Below are 14,849 nucleotides of genomic sequence, written 5' to 3'. Positions count from 1 at the left end.
GAATCATCACGCAGCTAAAATAAAAAGCAACGACGAACTCTCATGTTACTTGATGGTGTGTGGGGTGATGGTGTTGCTTTGGGAAGTGTGCAGTGATTTTTATTGCACTTTAAGTAACACCACAGCCCAGGGAAGGAGATCCAGATATTTGTAGATAAAATATATAAATCCGCAAATTTACAAGCCGGGAAAGTTGCTTAGCGAGTCGCGGCAGCGGAAATGACGCGATCATTGACGTTGGATTCAGCGTTGCATTGCGCGCGCCTCTTCCCCCTCATTTCCCGTCAATCACATTTTATATATGCAAACATCATAATTCCTGCACATGGTGCGAGTGAGATGCATACTGCAGAGGAAAATTGCAGCAAACTCTTAATTTATGATTATTTGTGTGAATTGGTGCTAAAACCGGAGGGATGTTGCGGGGAGTCGTGTGTGGGGATTACATAGTGCCTAAAGAGAAGTTTGTGTGGATGTAGCATCAACGAAAAGATCGTGATCTCTCACATATAGAGTTGGGAGATAGTTCTCGCGAAGGTGATTGTTAATTTTGTACTTAATATTGTTTCACTTGTGGGCAATTAAACCGTCTTATTCTTAAAAAAAAAATCATTTTTGTTAATTTATTTTGAAAGTTTTTTTTTAAAGTTCTGTGGGGTTTATAACATATTCGAAAAAGAGAAAATTGTTAAGATTTTTTAAACAGAAGACTTAGTTATTTATGCTTTATAAGGCGAATGCTTCTTTCATATATCTGTATATATTTTCTTTTTGTCAAATAGTAATAAAAAAAGTCGCTCCATTCACATATTAACAAAAATGAAGATTTGATATACATAAATATCGCATAAGAGTATGCACGAAGCATAAGCTCATGAAGCAATAAACCATGCATCAGAAGCATATAAAATATGTGATCATGAAGAATAAAGCTTAAGCGATTTGTTAGTATTCTGTTGTCAATTTTTTTTTCATTGGACATGTATATTTTCGTGCAGAGAAAAATTTTTCAGCATAAACACATTAAGCAATAAGACATGCAGCATAAGCATTATGCATAACAAATGATCATGAAGAATCAACTTTGATCATAAATTTTATGTAATTAGATATTGTGTCATTAAAAAAAAAATAAAATACTAATTCGATAGAGCATATGATGCAGAAGCATAGGTGCTCATGGACATATACATATGTTTTATACTCCAATTATTTGCTAGCAAAATCAACTCAAGTAGATTGAATCTAACACAGTAATATCCAAAAGGATGTGTATCAATCAAATGCTCTGCAGCATATGATGCAGAAGCATATTGGCGGACAAAGTATAAATCACAGGAACAAAAAGTCAGCCACCATATTCCAGTAGCATTCAATGGGGTTTTTCTTTCAACTACAACAACGAGATATTTTTGCAGTTGGAGGAATTTTGCGAATCGCGGTGTTGGAATGTAAATAAGCACACTTTTGGAGAATGATGTTCCAGAAGAAAGGAAGAGATCTTTTCTTTTATATAATGTAATGTTGTTGTTCTGTCTACACAAAATTGCTGGGCAAGAAGAATTCTCCGTACGATTCGTGATCAAAATGTGCGATCGCATGAGAACTTGGCGCGCTATGTGGCTTTTCTTCTTCTTCTTTTTTTAGTTTAGTTTTGTATTTTTCTTTCTATTAAAATTCTCCCACTCTCTTTCATCCACATCTCATATCAACCTCTCTAGTTGACCCCTTTATAAAATTGCTGATGCTACTACTATACTGGGTGCTTTTATATAATCCCGCAGCCATATAGCCAACATTTGATGCCTTGTAGGCTGCGATGTGTGAGAAAGACATGGCGATCGCGTCTCGCGAGGAGCAACAGCGGGATGTTCGCCGCAGCGGCTGTATGAGGAAGATGGGGGAAAAAAACGAGGAGAGACCGCTGAAGTTCATCGAAATTGTGTGGCACAAACAATTTTACAATAAATAATATTTAATGTTGTGTACTACATGATATGAATATAGAGGAAATTTTATTTATACCACCCATCATTTTATGAATGATCGTAGAGGCGCGCGATGATGGTGGTGACGATCGCTACCAGCCAGTAATGAGATTCAGCAATTAGTGACGGTGTCACATCAATTAAACATTACACCACCATCAATTCTCAGAATTTTTTCACACCACAGGATTTGACTTTTTTCTTCAGTTTTTTTTTATTCTTTTTTTTCTAAATTGCCTGCCAATTGATATGTGAGCGGAAAACCCAAAAACAATCGGACAATGATTTTTTTTCAATGCTATAATACCGGAGAAATGGACTGAAGTTTTCTGTATTTTCATAAAATCTAGATACATTTTAAACCTTCATTGCTTAAAAGGTTAAGAAATAGTCGAGAAAAAAATTTTTAGATCTTAAGTAACCCCTCAATTCTGTATAATCGACTACACAGCTATCAGAATATTAATAAAAATTAATGTTAGAAATTATTTAGGATTAATATAAAACATAGAAATCCCCTAAACTTGACTTTAGTTTGAATTACTTTGAAGTTAGAACTTGTTGGAACCAATGTTTAGTTAGTTCTTGAACCAAATTTCAAACGTTAGAAATTTCAAAGAATTATCTATTTATCTTCGGGAGTTATCAATGCTAATAAGCTAACCCTTTATGGTTCATTTAGGTTGAATAAAAATCTTTAGAACTTAAAAAAAATAATTAGAATTTTTTGTGATTAAATATCAAACGTTAGAAACTCACTGAAATTAAATTAAATAGTTGGAAATACTTTGAGGTTAAAACTGATGTTTTGTGATTTCTGTGATTTTTACGTTACAATTTAAATTGAAATAATTGCTAAACTAATCATTAAGGAGTTTTAAAGGTTAAATACAAATGGTTTGAAAATCAATTGATTTAATTCTTTGTGGTTAAACACTAAGCATTTTAAAAACTTTATATCAAGTATTAGGCCCCTAAAATTTTTGAGGGATCAGTAAGTACCTAACGTTAGAAATTGTTGAAGAATCAAACGATATGTTAATTAATATTAATCTCCATAAAGTCTTCAAAATCAAAAATAATTTATGACTATCTGGGTTCAAATTAGTCTATAGAAATTATTAGAAGTTTAAACTAACTATTGAGACTATTTAGAAGTTTAATAATAATTCTTAGAAATTATTTAAATTATCAAGTAATTTTACCAAAATTCACAGAAATTATACGTTTCAGTTGCAGAAACGATTTGTTTTTAAAACCTCAAGTTGATTTTTGGGCTAAGAAATCACATGAGATCACATGCAGCAGCCATACGATCGCGATCTTCGTGTCGATCGCACGTAATTTGGCTCATGCAGACACTTAGGGTGAAAAGATATTCAGTTTCCGGTCACGTGATTTGATCTTTTTGCGTCTTCACCCTCAGACCAGCCACTTCTTTTTTGGCTGAAAATTATAAAATGTCGAGTGAGGAATGATATACCGTGGTTGGATTTTATGTATAAAACTGAGAAATTTTCGTTGAAACTCTGCCAAAATGCTCAACAAACAAACTCTCTGACTTTTCGTTCTTTTTTCTTCTTGCCCCACAACATCCTCACACTTTTCTCACCATTTCCCCGCTAAACTTGCAATATATACACACACAATTTTCTTCACTCATAATTAGCTATTTAGAGACAAAAAGAGGAATTATTGAGATTATTTTTGTACCTAAAATATTACAAAAATAAAAAAGAAGAAAAAGTTTATTGAAAACGTTTTTCTGTTTTTTTTTTATAAATAGAACTTGAGCAGCAAGAGTTTTACATCTTTGTAAATAAAATGAATTTTCATTCATTTCAAGAGGGGAATCCTCCAAGTGTGGTGATCACGCGATGATCGTATTGATCGGGAAAAAGTTTTTTGGTGTCCAAAAGACTGAAATGCGGCGCGATATTTCATTTTAATACTCCACACCAAGATTAAAATATGAAGCTATTTTGATTCTATTACTTCACTGACTTTGCCTCTTCTAGCACACAATATTATTTTTGAACTAATTCCTTATGAGCTATAAATTACTCGGAAATAATAACAATTATTCAAGAAGAAAAAAAATGTGAGGAGGAGTAGAAAAAACTTTCTCCAGCCCGCCTATAAATTTAGTGATTTGTCCTTATCGTTTGGCCACAGAGATTATTTTTTCTGGAAGATGGTTTATTGGGAGGAGTGGGAAAAAAAAAGTTTATGTTTGAGGGAGAAAAGCAATAAAAATTAAAATGAGTCGCTTTCTCAAGTGATCGTATACGCCGTTGTGCGATCACATTGATCATTTTTGGGGATTTAGCTGAGTGGTTTGATTCATTTCGAGTGGATCTATCTTGAGTCTTTTTCCGTGATTATATTTTTTCATGAAGGAGAATTTAAAGGAAAAAAAAACGAAGAAAGAATATCAGAGATTGATCGACACTTGAACGATCATTCTCACAACTGTCGCTCCATTGATCTCGAGATTCTTCATTTTATGTGTTTTTCTATTACACAAAATGCTCTTCTCCCTCGGCATGTTTATAATTCTCTCCAGAGCTTCTTTTTTCATTTCATTTTTCTGCCTTCGACCTACGAGCGATCTTGCTTCCCGACAAAAAAAAAACGGAAATGGTATGGGTAGGATGTCACTCCAAATGGTGGTGTGTGTTTGAGCAGTGAGCTCCACATTTACTTAGATTTGTAAAAAATCTCTCAAGTAATTCTTTGAGATTAGAACTAAATTTTGTTTTACAGTGCAAAAGATATTGATCAATACTTGATCAAATATTGAGGCAATTTCTATGAAGAAGTGCTGAATATTCAAGGAGAAGAATAATTAACAATTAGAAAGAAAGAACAGCTAAAAAGACAATGTGTAGTAGAAATTGATTATTATTTGACCAAAAATTGAGCGGGGAATTCTCCTAAAAGACTTTGAGGTTAGGGAGATTGATAAAGAGACAATTAATCAATAATTGACTGAGAATTCATAAAATATTGAAATTATTCTCAACGAGAAATTGATTATTATTTGTCTAAAATTTGATCAATCTCTCAGAGAAAAATTGATTATTTGTGTATAATTTGATTTACTCTCTAAGTGAAATTGATTATTCTTTGACCAAAAATTGATTGAAGAAATTATTCTTTAATTCTTCTAATATTAGTACATTGAGTCAATTAAATCAATAAAAGGTTTTCAAAAGAACATCTTCGAGGTTATCTTATAAATGCTTAAAAAAGCTCATGTACGAAAAATTGATCAATATTTGACTAAATATTGAGTGAAAATGCTCAAATGAAAGACAATTATTGGGCAAACATTGCTCAATATTTGTGAATCGTTACAATTTGTTACAAAATATAAAAAAAAATGATTTTTTTAGATTAAAAGATTTCTAAGAGCTATCACACATTACTTTCAAGACAAACTAACACATAGAACCCACAACACTGCACGTCTTGCCAACCGCACGAGTCAGTGGTTTTGGAACTGAGAAACAAACACCAAGATCGGAGACTTACTTCCGGTGTTAGTTGATGAATTTTGTTTGATATTTGTGTGTTGTTATTTTTCTCAAGTTTATTTTGCCGCATTTGCTTACACATTGGCATATTGAGTGATCTCTCGGAGAGAGATGAGGAGGAAGTGGCGCAGAATATTCCTTTTGGCTTTTGGGTCGATTCCATCATCGACCTCAAATGGGGTGTACCAGCAAAAAAAAAAACAGCACTCATCCCAAAAATATATTGAGAAATCACAAACCGTGGGAAAACTTCTGTAGGCCTCCTCTCTCTCTCTCTCTAAGGAAATCATCCAAATCTGGGAGGAAGTTCAATTAATAGGGGAATGACAAAAAAATCCACAGTTTGAGTGGACAATTTTTTTTTACTCAGCAGTGGAATGTGAAGTGAATTAAAAAAAAAGAGAAAATGCAGGAAAATGGCTTTTTTGTTGGTAAAAATTTGGGCATTGCAGCAAATTCCCTCAAAGACACTGAACCTTGAGTTAATTGGCAAAAATTAATGAATTGATTGTAAATGGAATTTTCATTGATATTCTTGGAAGTTTTATTGATTTAACGAATTTATTTATCAGGAAAATTTATCTGTTGTTTCAGCATAAAGTACACGCATTTTGTGTTGAAGAAAATGAGAAAAACTGATGGAAATTGGTTAAAGATTTATTTATTAATTCTAATTTATCTAATTAATTTTTTTTGTGGCGATGAATTGGAATGATTTCCCACGAATCATGTGATCAAGATAAAACTTCCTCAATGATTCTTTTTCTCAACATTCCAAAATTTCCCCTAAATTCGGAGCAACACCCCACGCCCATTAGCAGCTTCCGCAGAATTTCTGGATCTCAGAAAGAAATTCTTGGAAATTAAAGAATTTAATTTGTTAGCTTATCATCCCTCCAGAGTGGTCAAAGAAGTAATTTCTCTCTCTTCGTGCCATGCGAGTTGATTTAAAAGACCAAGAAAATGCTGATTTGTCTTCTTGCGGGAAACAGAGGGAGTGTGGGCAACGTTAGCAAAGTTTTTTTTTGAACTTCTTCTTCATGTGCTGCTTTAGTGAATTTTGATTCCAACTCTAGCGTCAGCAGTGTGATCTCTCATGTTGACAGACACAAATCAATTATATCATCATCAGAAAAAAAAATTGCGCAATAGACGATAGATAAGGAGATAGTGCTGAGGGCTCAAGGTTCACCGCCGTAGATCAGAGGATTTTTTTTTGCTGGTGCACAACATTGTGGCACAGAGTGTAGGTAATACCGCACCAGCCGGCCCCATGAGAAGCATAAGCCACATAAATTGTGCACGGGCAAATTGGAGTGAATGGAGATGAGTGAATTAATTGGAAGCGCGATGTATTCTCGCCAAAAGCCGGAAGTGGCCAATCGAAAAATGGCAGGAAGTCGGGCAAAAAGAGGGTTCCTTCTATCTCTTTGCCTCACACACATTGGCTGCCCGGGCGCTCCATTCTCATACCAAGTTCTCCGTGCACATGGGCCCACAACAATGAACTCTATTCATTGCAAAACTCCTTCAAGTAGCTATAACACGCTGCTTTAGAACCCAAAGCCCATTGAAAAAGAATTGTATATAAAGTAAATAATAAATGGGAGAACGATGGGTTTGAGGGAAGGAAGGAATAAAAGAGAGAGGGTGAAAAAAAAACAAGAACATACTCTAAGAAAAATATCCAACAGTGAGACACTCGATTGTGAAGGTTCTTCGGCTTTTTCAGAGTGCTTACACCCGAGAGAATAGAAAAATTCATTGAAAAGTGAACGGGGATGACAGGGAAGAAATTTATTCCGTAGAAGTTGCCCAGCAAAGAATTCTGGAGCCAATGTAGAATGGGGAATTCCGTGAAATACTCGAGGACTTACCGAGAAAGCGTTAAGTTTTGAAAGAGGAATAATGAGAGTTGGATTTAAAGAGCTCAACAAGCGTTGTTTTAGTTTGAGAGAGAATAGGGAAAGTGAGTCTAATATGGGATGCTTGATACCTCCGTAATATGGGAGAGGGTCTCTTCTCATAGCTAGAAAGATTTAAAAATCAGAAAATATGATCTAAAAAAATATTTAAAAAAATAAAAATAGATTTGAACCATTTGAACGTTTTTTTCTTACCTACTTCAGCAGACCTTGCTCGTTATATAATTTTGAAGATTTTTAAAATTAAAATTTGACAATTTATTCTAACGTTTGACGGTTTTGAAGAAAGAAAATTAATAAATTTGGTTAGAGAAATTATTTAGAACTTCTAACCTTTCAAGACTTTTAATTGGGAATTTTAAAGTCAGTCTTTGCGAAAATTTCAACAAATTACTATTAAAGCTGGCCTAACTGAAATTAACTGAAACTAACCCGGATTTGATTTTAAATTCTTGAAATTTTGGAAAAGTCTGAATTTCAAGACTTTTAGTTAATTTTTAACCAAAAGTCTTGAAATATTGTTTAAGAAGTTCTACAAATTTTTCTTTAATCGAATTTATTCATTTTTTTGTAAAAAATTACAAGTTTTAGTTCATTTTAATGCATTCAAAGTCAAGAAATAAAAATTACTGAGCGTAACAATGGACAGATCTGGGTTAAGAATTTTCTTATTATTTATTTATTTATTCCGTGGATAACAAGAATTTTCTTTTATAAAGAATTCATGAGATCTTTAGCCTGAAAGTAATTTCTTTAAGTACAGAATTTAGCCTTAACTATTACGGTATTTAAACACTCAAATAATATTCTTCATTTAAGAAAAATATTCTTATTCTTATTGATTTTATCATCTTCTTCCTGTAAAGTAAATCTTTACAAAGACTTTAGTCAAATATTTTATGAGAAAACTGATTTAAAAAAACTTTAAAAATATTTTTTGTTTTAATTTGAAAAAAAAAAATATAAAGGATATAAAAACTTCTTAAAATGAATTCATAATTTAGTTTTCAGCAGACTGCAGTGGAGACGCCAGGTTTTTATGCTTTTTAAATATTTAATTATGGTTTCACGTTATACCGCAATTCAATAATAAGTTTTCTTTCAAATATTTCTTTGAATTTTTTTTAAGAAATAAATTAATTTTAATTTCAAATCCTTCTAAGAGCTTGCAAACTTTTGCGCAGGAACTCTTGGTGTGAAAGATTGTTGCTTATTACTGAAGAAGAAAAAAACCTTTCAAAACAAATTAATTCATTGAATTGTTGGAGGTATATACAAAAACTTCGCCGTTACACTATTTTTCACTAAAGCAACATTTCGTTAGAAACAAAAATTAAACTATATAATGTGGAATAATAAATTGTAGTAAATTTGCATATGAAGAGAGCAATCTCTTTTGGGTGGATGGCGCGCGTTTAAGAAAATGAATTAAAGGGTTCTCTCCTTCGGCTCCATTTCGTTGGAATTACTTCTCACAATGAATGGTGAGTGTGTCTAATTAATCAAAAAATTTTCTATTGGAACGACACATGAGTTCTCATTGTGAATTGCTATGTAACATGATCCAGTTCCTGAGCGCATCTCTCAGCAGTTCTCGTTCTTGTGTCTCTCTGCGTTGAAGATGGTGGAACAAAAGGGAAAGGAAAGTGGGTGGATGGCTCTTGTGCACCTTTTGTCCCACAGCCAGCACTTCCGTCTCGAGAGGGCGAAATGCTGGCGCAGGCATTGGAAAGCCTCTCTGCGAGGGAAGTGTGGGAGAACATAGTAATTGAATACAGAAAGAGAGAAAAAAAACCACGGCGCAACAAAAGACTATGCTGATGCTGCATAAATTTGTACATATACCAACAGGAAGGGAATTATAATTGTGCAACACAATAAAAATAAATAAAGCAAGGCGATGAATTAAATTTACATATGCGCCCAAATGATCACACAAACACTAAAAAAAAAATGAGGAAAAATCGGTTTACGCATGAGGGGAGCTTAGGAAGTGAGATTATGAAATATGTTTTGTATACATTGTGATGAATTCCAAGGAATTAGAATTAAACAAACTTTCTGGAGCTTTTGAAGCTTTTGAATGATTAAAAAAAATCCTTTTTATGACACAACATCGTCAAAATTCCTTTTTTATAGGAGGAAAACCTTGTGCACGAGACTGGAAAACAATTTTAGTCCATTATCAAGCCAATCCAATTAACAATCTTGTTCGAAAAAGTGTGTAAAAGCTTCATTCACCAATTTACACATTTTTCCATATGATTCTCATCTCGAAATTCCGGGTTTTCTTGCTGCACGCATTGCTAACAAAATAATTAAAAGGCTTGAAAAATAATTATCCAAAAAATGTGACAATGGCGATAAAAAGTTGTTGTTATTGTGGATACACGTCTCCAGACCGGAACGACCAAGACGCCACCAAAATGGCAAACTAAACATCTTTAGCCTCTTTAGCTTTAGCAGTGCAATAAAATACAAACACAAAAAAAAACTTTCCTAATGTATTTTTTAAATATTTTCGTGGAAACTCTTTAAGTTAATTCATAAAATCCACCAAGAATTTGTTATAAATTCAATTAAATAAAAAAAATTCAATTAGTCAAAGTTTTGTTGTAACATCAAAACCAACAAGGTTCTCATGCTTGAAAGTCATTCTCGTGGATATTTTTCTTGAGAAATTCCTTTACTAAAAATTAAATAAAAAAGCAATAATTCTTAGGGAGCAAAATCCAATGGATAGAATTAAATTTTAATAGGCCTAAGAAAAAATGTTTGGGGGAAAAATTCCATATTCAGCGGCAATATTGAAGCTCAAAATGCGGAGTTCCGCGAAAGAATGCCCCGAAGATGAGCGTAAATCACTTAACGCACTGCGTGAAGGTGAAATAGGAAGAGGCTAAAGTGGTGATCATAGAGATGGCAAAACGGCGCCTAATAAATCCCCAACACGACGCTTTCTGGTTTTTATCCTATAATTGGTTGGTTTGTTTGAAATGATTGCTTTTTTATTTTGGTTGAAAAAGTTGGTGAATATCACTTGTTAATTAACCCTTTCTGTGCCTTTTTGTGATTCATTATTTTGTGTTTAATGGGGATTTTTTTTACAATTTTCTTTTAAAGTTATATTTGTGAAGAAAATGATCTTTTTCTTTGAGTTATTGACATTTTTTTCTTTACATTCATTGATGAAGTTCATTATAAAGGGTTGAAGAAGCTAGAGTAAGCGACTAATCTGACCTTACCTAATCCTACGTGACCTAATCTAAAGTAACTGCGTAACATAATCTAAGGCATTATAGATCTAGCCAGTGTTTAACCATTAAAACTATAAATGTCTCTCTTTTTCTTAAACCAAACCTTAGTTTCTTTAGGTCAGACTTTTAAGACGTATTCAGACTCAGTTCAGTTCAGCATGATCTAACCTTGAAACCTTAAAAGCCTGACCTTAAAAAAAGCTTAAGTCTGGTCTACCACAAGAATCTTAAAACTGACTTTAAAAACTTAAACCTAGTTTGACGAAAACTGTAGTCAAGCCTAAAGAAGTTTATTCTGGTTTAGATAAACTGAGATCTGACTTGAGATGATTTTCTTTTAGCTAAAAAAACGAAAATTCCTAAATATTGCCGAAAATTAAAGCAAAAAAATTATAACCGTGTGATCGGAGAACCCCTAGAGGTAATAACTCTCTGTATAGTCTGAGCTAATTTAATCTGAAGTACCTAACTTAATTTAATTTGATCACCTAACTTGATTTAACGTAAACTGTCTTACCTGACTTACTCTGACCAAAGCTAACGCAATTGCGCAGCCTAATTAAACGCAACTTAATCTTAAGTAATCGTCTAACCTTATTCTATATAACTCTCTAGCCTAACCTAACCAAACCTATAAAAATTTAAAGTTTTATTTTTTTTCTAAACCAACATAGTTAGATCTTGCTTCAAAACACAAACTACGGTGAAACCTAGATTTAATCTTTTTAGAATTAGTCGTCAAGGTTACGAACTAACTATACAGATTAAGGAGATATAATAAAAATATATATTTTCTGTCTATCGAAAACCGTTAATTGTTTAGGAAGAATTTTTAACGATTTTAAGCTGATTTTTTTTATGTAGAAAAATGTAAAAAAAAATTAAAATTTAACGGATTATAAGTTTGCCCCAAAATGGCCGTCATTTCACCCACAATGACCCACAGCGTCAATGAGCAAAGGCAAAAGGGGCACACACGTGTTTTGTAAATTTTTCAATTTGAAACCAATCGATGATCCTCAGGTCCAACAATACATCCCACGTTGAAAATATTTTTAAAAATATCAACTTCTCCACTCTCTACCAGGATCTCCCAAAGCGCGAGGAGAAATTTGATCTCGATCGTGATACAAATATTCATTAAAACACGTCAGATAGAGACGACGCCGGGGGATTACAGCCGGGGAGGAATTTCATTTGCCAAATGCTTATTTATTGACAATGACAGACTATAAAATATTGATAAAAGTATAAATTTAATGTGAGCTCTCGCGCAAGATAGCGAGGATCGAATGCCGATGGTGATCAATACGGGTGAACAGGGGGATTATATCCTCAATAAGATTTTTTTCTTCACCACAACAATCCACATGATTAATAAGATTTACAGATGATATTTCTCAGTGGTGATCAACCAAACGGAGAAATCCTTATTGATGATCTTGTTAGCCTCTGGGGCTTTTGTGCCAAAATATCTTATTGCGCCATTGCTCCTTCGGCGAATTCCGATGCACTCAGAGATAAATTTTCAAGCGAAATTTTTCTTATTTTTCAATATTGGAGATTTGGTCAATTTTCAATGTTGTAGGAAGCAAACGTGGGATCTGACCTTTTCTGAAATCCCTCGTTTATTATTTTTGCCACGTTTCGGAGCTTTATTTCTCCTTCCTCAGGCCTGCAATTACATTATGGGCAATATTTTTATATATTTTGAATTCTGACGTGAAGATGATATGCATGCGGAAGGGGAAATGCTTGTTTCGTGTGGAAGTAGATAAATAATCCGTTGCCCAACCCGATTCAATTTAGACAAAGAGATTTTCAGTTTTTCCCTAAATATTATATTTTTGCCTTTTTCTCAAAATGTTTCATGTTATGTAATTTAGTAGCATTTTCCTTGTGCTATGTAGTTCCGTTCTGTGATAGTCTTGGACGTTTCCAGGAGTTTTCATAAGGAATGTACAATTTGATGTAAGAAAAAATATTGTAAATTTTCTCGAAAAATATCAATAAAAGAAAAACTCTCTCCACAGCCATTGAGAAAGGCTCGGAGGGAGCCGAAAGCTCTGGAAGAAGAATTTGAGTTTTCCTTTTAACTCCTGGTTAAAAAGAAAAGCCCCTACTGACGAAGACCGGATTATCAAAAACATTAGACAATATTTTTATATTTATATAAATTTTTTTATTTTTCTCTACGGAATTTCCAAAAATTTCTTATAAAGAAAATTTATGAAAATAATGAAGGGAAATTAAATTTAAAAAAATCAATTAAAATTTTTATCACTTTGTTAAACTTAAAATGTTTTTTTTTTCACACTGTCATACCAAAGAATTAATCTTCTTATAGTGCCACCCAGAAAAATGTTTAAGGAAAAAATGCTGATCATCTTGAAACGGATATCAATTTGATTTTTCATCCATCTCTCATCGTTTTGAGTGATTTTTTGGATGAAAACAGTGGTGAACGCGTATTTGGGAGCTGTCAAAACATTTTTAGTTCATTTACTGTGACCAACTTGCGCGAGACAGAACCGCGGGAGATGAATATGCGTCGCAATGGGGGATGAATTAGAATCCCAACATTTTTTTTAGCATAATAATTCATGTGTTAAGATCGCGCTGATCCTCATCATTTGTGGGGAGAGTCTCCGCGTGTGTTCAGCGGGTGATTTAATTTGGGCATCATGGTGAAGATGATGGACAGAAATGAGCCGCCACACGCACGAAGGATCCCATTGTTGGTCTCACAATCTTAAATACCCTGTCAAAGAAAAGAAAAAGATCTTCATGATTAAATTCAACCCTCCAATCTCCAATCTCGTGAGCTCTGTGTGGTTTGCTGGGGACGCTGTGGAGGTGCTGTGGGAGACGGAGATGCCATGTCCACGTCCAATTCCATTGAAACATTAACGCGAACCGTGATAACCGTGAATTGATCGGAATCTCCCCATGTCTTCTGCTCTTGGCTTAACAAATCAGCAGCAAAACACCTCTGCAGCTCGTTCCATTTGACGCCAAACAAATCGCTTGGCTTGATTAACGGGCTATCCGGAGAATGTCTTTTCTTCTTCATCTCTTGTGGCACATCCAACATGGCAATCTGACTGATTGTGGATGCTTTCGCGGTTGGTGCTTGAACCCAATGCGAAGAAGTTGCGCGCAAAGGTAGCGCGCGCGCATCTCTCAAGAAAAAAACTTCTACCGGATGGCTGGGGGAGGAGAAAGAAGAAGCTTCGGGGTCTTCAAGATAAAAGAGAAGTCCCATGACCTTGTGAAGGACACTATCGGTCAAACTTTTAACATATTTTTATGTGTATTATGTATATACATCTTTTTTATGTTTCACTGCAGTGAAATGAATAACATAAAGCGCGACTTGAGAGTCACAAAAATCGGATTTTTTCACATTCTTAAGCATATTCTTCATAATTTTTTATTGCTATCATTGTATAAGAAACTTGTAGTAGTTGTTCAAAAGCAGCTCTAAGGAAAAATGTTTGAGAAAGAGCCTGGAAAACAGCGAAATGAATCAAAATGAATTCATCATTTGAGTAAAAAACGGAAAATTTTGTAGGGAGCTTCTGTGGTGTCTTAACACCCCAAAGGGATGAAAAAATTTAAGCATTTCATTACATGACAAAAGAAATAATTTTTATGCTAAAACATGCATTATAATATTTAAAAATAAAATGGAAATTTTCAAACCATGTAAAAAAGAAATAATCGTTAGAAATAAACAAAAAATATTTAAAAAAAATGTCCAGCATAGAAAAAACGTTAAAAGTTAAAAAAAAATCGCAAATCATTAAAAATTGGCAACAATACAAAAATGTCAAACGTTTTTAGAAAAAAAAACGTTAAGATTTTTGTCTCTTTCGATCCTTTCGATGCATAATGTTTTCAGCGCTAATTTGACATGAAAAGTAGTATATTTGGCGTGGAGAAAACGCTTTTTTAAAAACATTTTGTGCACTAGTGGCAACAATTTTTAAAATATTGACTTGAAATAAAAAAAAAACAAATAAAACTTTTTGAGTTTACGTATCTTTTGGTGGCAAAAGTTTTCAAATATCTCAACCCAATCAAAAGTTATTCGCGGTTAAAATCATGCCATAATTTTCTGACCACCCTGTATTTCTT

The 14,849-nt window shown here is 33.5% G+C and overlaps 1 long non-coding RNA gene across 1 annotated transcript; it reads left to right on the top strand.

Moving 5' to 3' along the window:
- Positions 1 to 208: 208 nt before the first annotated feature.
- LOC129791700 (uncharacterized) lies at positions 209 to 2,002 on the top strand. Its single transcript, XR_008750737.1, has 2 exons — positions 209 to 537; positions 1,785 to 2,002. It is a non-coding gene; the product is annotated as an uncharacterized LOC129791700 (long non-coding RNA).
- The last annotated feature ends 12,847 nt before the right edge of the window (positions 2,003 to 14,849 follow it).

The sequence above is a fragment of the Lutzomyia longipalpis genome, chromosome 3 (assembly GCF_024334085.1).
Source record: "Lutzomyia longipalpis isolate SR_M1_2022 chromosome 3, ASM2433408v1".
Taxonomy (NCBI): domain Eukaryota; kingdom Metazoa; phylum Arthropoda; class Insecta; order Diptera; family Psychodidae; genus Lutzomyia; species Lutzomyia longipalpis.
Note: the sequence above shows the minus strand (reverse complement) of the source record. Positions and strands in the feature narration are given on the sequence as shown.